This window comes from Pinus tabuliformis, chromosome 1_2, assembly GCF_031772625.1.
Source record: "Pinus tabuliformis cultivar Carrire ecotype Pingquan chromosome 1_2, CPIR1, whole genome shotgun sequence".
Taxonomy (NCBI): Eukaryota; Viridiplantae; Streptophyta; class Pinopsida; order Pinales; family Pinaceae; genus Pinus; species Pinus tabuliformis.
Window position 1 is genome coordinate 890235123 of NC_142298.1, and position 4645 is coordinate 890239767.

The window sequence follows — 4645 nt, forward strand, 5'->3', positions numbered from 1 at the left end:
ACCATCGCGTCCAAAACCATGTGCAAAAATCATGCACAAAACCATAGGTATGTCCACGCAACCTAACATAGGGTCCAAAACCAAAATTTCTGGGGCACTGCCCCGGATCCCATAGAGTGGGGTTACCTGCACCCCTCAAACCCCCTATGACTCCCCTTGCTATGCAATTGGTGAAACAAAGGGGGGGCGGAGGGGGGGGGCTCCGCCCCCCTTCTAACCCCCTGGTTAACTACATGGGCTAGTCGTGGAAAGAATATAACACAACCCAACACTCTCCCCACTCCATCTATATCTATATCTCCATCCATCTCTCCTTCTTTGTCCCTCTATCCCACACCGCAAACACACACGCTCTCTTTCTCTCTCTCTCTCCATATCTATCTATATTTCTCTCCCTACCTCCCTCTCTCTATCTCTCTCTTCTTCCCTCTATTTTCCTCCCATCTATATCTCTATCTCCCTCTGCCTCTCCTTTGTCTCTCTATATAACCCCCAAAACATACACACCATTTCTCGATATCTATGTATCTCTCCCTCCCTCTTCCTCTCCCTCTTTCTCTCTCCCCCTTCATCTCTCTTCCCTCCTTCACTCCTCTCTCCCTCTCCTCTATCTCCCTTATCACTCCCTCTCTCTCTCTCCACCTTTATTTCTCTATGTCTTTCTTCTTACCTCCATCTATCCCCCTCCAACTCCATCTATCTCTCTTTCTCTCTCACCTTCCTCTCTGCCCCCATATCTCTCTCTTCACCCTCCATCTCTGTCACTATCTCCCTCCCTCTCTCCTTCTCTTCCCTTTTCCTTCCATCTCTTCTCCTTTGTCTATCTATCTCACCCCAAAACATACACACTCTCTCTCCATCTATCCCTTGTCACTCCCTCTCTCTCTCTCTCTCCACTTTTCTCTCTCTATGTCCTTCTTCACTTCCCCTCTCCCCTCTAACTCCATCTCTCTATTCCTTCCTCTCCCTCTCTCCTTTTCTCCTCCTCTCTCTCAAGTCCTCTCTCTAGTCCTTCTCCTCTCTCAATTTCTATCATACCTCCCTATCTCTCTCTTACCATTATCTTCCTCTCTCACTCCTCTCTTTCTCTCTTTCTTCATTCCTCCTCTCTCCTCTCCTTCATTTTATTTCCATCTCTCCCTTGTCACTCCCTCTATATCTCCACATCTATCACTCTATGTATGTGTTCTTCCCTCCATATATATCTAAACCTAATATATATCATGATATATTAATATATATTATAATATAACAAATAGAATGTTATACTAATTTTAATATTGTATTAATTCAAAGTTATTAAATTTAATAATATTAATATTAATATTGATCTTTTAATATCAATATTAGATTTAGTGATGTTTTTTACATGGCATGATAACAAAATTTATAATAAAACTAAATCAAATAAATATTTTCAAATATTACAAATTTGATGTGGAAATATTTATGTCTTCAAAGATTTTAATATATCAATAAGATATCGTTTTTCATTTTAAAGATTCATTTTACAAATATTTAATTAAAATATTTTGTAGCAAGATTTTCGATTCTTTGTGTTGAATTAACCATTTTCCTTCGATCTAATAATTGGTATTGGCTTCAGTAAAGAGTAAATATGTTTAAAATTTTAGTTAATTTAGAATTTTAATGTGGTAATTTTTTTTTGTTAAAAGTAAATTTATGATTCATTCAAATTCACTATATGATAAAGGAACTATTAAAGGCATGAGATAATTTATTATTTATTCAAATTATATATAATAATACGTAGTTATCATAGTTGGAGGAATGAAGGCAGAGTTTTCCCTAAGCGTCGTCACCGAAGTTCAAAGGGAGATTGCATTATAGGATGGCACGAACGAAGGATAAGGGAGTTGTGGTAATGTGCGGGTTCTGGATCCATGGGCTAGCATGTAATAGGATGAAGTGATTTAAGGTGAAGGGAGTCACAGATCTATGTTGGATCTTGTTCTATATTAGGAAACCGAGCACTTTGAACAGAGTTCGATGCCTAGATCTTCTCTAACTACAGGTGAGGCTTTACACATATCTGATAGCCAATACGTTGCTAATGTTCTGGCTGATTACCCTTCTAGAGAAACCCCAACAGTAGATCCATGGTCAAGCCACCTGTATTGGGAGATTATCATTTCTCTTTGGGCATTGAGAAGTCGAAAGGGAGGATTGGAGTTGGATCTGTGGTGTAGTCTGAAGAATCAGAGTTTCTTTCTAACCGTTCTAAGGTCTCACAGGGGGTGGATCTTGATTATGAGTTTGTTCTTTATGACGCAACCTCCTCAAAGCCTCACATGATCTGTATTTTGAGACAGATCCAGATATTCACTCACATGATTTTCAAGAAAGGATTCAGAATCCAGAATCATAAATATATTTCCAAATATTTCTCAAAACTCTAGATGGGAAATCAATTCTTTTTTGGGTGTGCGCCTATGGAAGGGTTAATATTTTGAAGCAAAATATAGTACATACCCTAGGTTATCTGATAATGATTCAAATCTTGATATGCAGAGGAAAATCATTGTAGGATGAATCGAAACTCCAAGATTACAATGTGACCCCATCATCTAACATCTTTTTAAATTTATGATCTCGTGGAGGATCTTCTGGATTGAACAAGAAAAAGGGTGCAAAGGGTGTTACTGGATCAAGTCTTCCCAAAGGACCAACATTGAATTAAGGAGCTTCGTCTTTCAAATATATCCTAAATGGAAAACCAACTGCCTCCCCAAATCCAGAACAGACACACAATATCCCCAACCCCTATATAGTGGAACAGTTGAATCACGTTCCAACATTGACTGTAGATCTACCAGAAACAAATGATCTACTCACAACATATGAAGCTCAAGTTGTTATATGCAGATTCAACAATTTTTGGCCAAAGCCAATGGATCTTTTTCACTGGATCTTCACAAATTGGTCAATAAACTGTGAGATCCACCTCTGCTCCAAAGGCTTCTTCATAGTTAAGTTTGCATCATTGGAGGAATGAGAATATATTTTGCAAGAAGGCCCATGGTTTTGGGGATCTACGAGACTTTTTGTTACTCCATGGTTCCTAGATTTTGATGCAAATACAATGGTAGTATCAAGAATGTTGGTTTGGGTTAGACTGCATAATCTCCCACTAGATTTCTGGCATCATAATGTACTAGAAGGCATTGGGAATCTCTTAGGGTGATACATAAAGACAGACACACAAAGAGTTGAAGAACAAATCTACACCTTCGCCAGAATTTGTGTGGAGGTGGATCTCAGCAAAGGATTTCCAGATCACATCCTCCTGACTCACAACAAGCAGTGTTGGACATAGTTTCTAGATTTTGAAAACATGGCTTTTAGATGCTGAATATGTAGACAAACATGACATCTACAAAATTCATGTCCAGAGGTCAGAAAAGAGCCATGAAGGAAGAAGAAATCAGGGAAACAACCCAAAGGATGGCAATTTCCTCAGCATCTTCCCAAAGATGAAGTGGATGAAGAAGAAATGGATCCCCTTACTAATGAAGAAATCCAGAATCCACAATAAAATGTAGAAAAGAAGGAAACAAATCATGAAGCGTCAGTAAACCTAGTTCCCATAATGTCACAGGAAGGGAGACCTGAATCTAAGGAACTAGGAGGATACTGTTATCACCCCAAGAAATTCACCTAGGTTGCATATCGGTGATGCTCAGGAACATTACAAATTCAACAAAATAGTTGGATAAATGGTGGATGAATGAAACAAATTCTGCATATTCAAGCCAGATAACCACTTCTACTATGATTGACCCCAAACATGGGTGAACACCCCCAGACTACAAGGCTTTTAACCACCAATTACTCACAGTTTGAGGATAAGGTGATAATGGAGAAGACTGACCACACCAGTAGATGCACAGGACCCTGTGATGGCCAGCTGCAACCAGTTAAAAGGTCTGTAAATCTAGTTTCTAATACACAGATAGGATGACAGCTCTCTATGCATTAAACAACAGAAACCTGCATACACATTCAATGATACATGCTAAATCCTAACACAGAGGTGGGATGACAGCCCCTCTAATGCTAAACATTAACAGAACATGAATCAATGCAAACAGGCACAGCCTGGAACAAGAAAGAGAAGTGGAAAGTGAGCAATTAACAACAAAATAAGCTTGTATTAGCTGGAAATGAAGACCAGACGTTGTAGGTTACAAAGTAGTTACAGTCTCCAGAAGTTGAACCTTACAATAGAGTCACCTTCATCTAACACTCATCGTCGATTACATCTCTGTTCCAGGTATATATGGTGTTACATTACAAAATATCTCTGCTAAACATATGCGTGGAGAGATCATAATGGATCACCAACCGTTCTAACTGCTTGGTATGGGTCTCCGTTATAGCGTGACTGTGTCAGTAAACAAAATTGATCTTCTCTGATATTCTGTTGTCCTTCTCTGGCAGCTGGAACATTAACTGAAAGACGCCCCATAATTGATAAATGTATTTAACTGCTCGAGGCTGTCCTATTTCCTTCTCGGCCAAGCTATTAGTTGCATGCGGTTACCTGCTGCGTTGTACTGCTCCATGTCTGCTTTAACCAGTTCCGTGCCACCGAGAAATCCTACCCGCTTTGCCACTTTTAAAT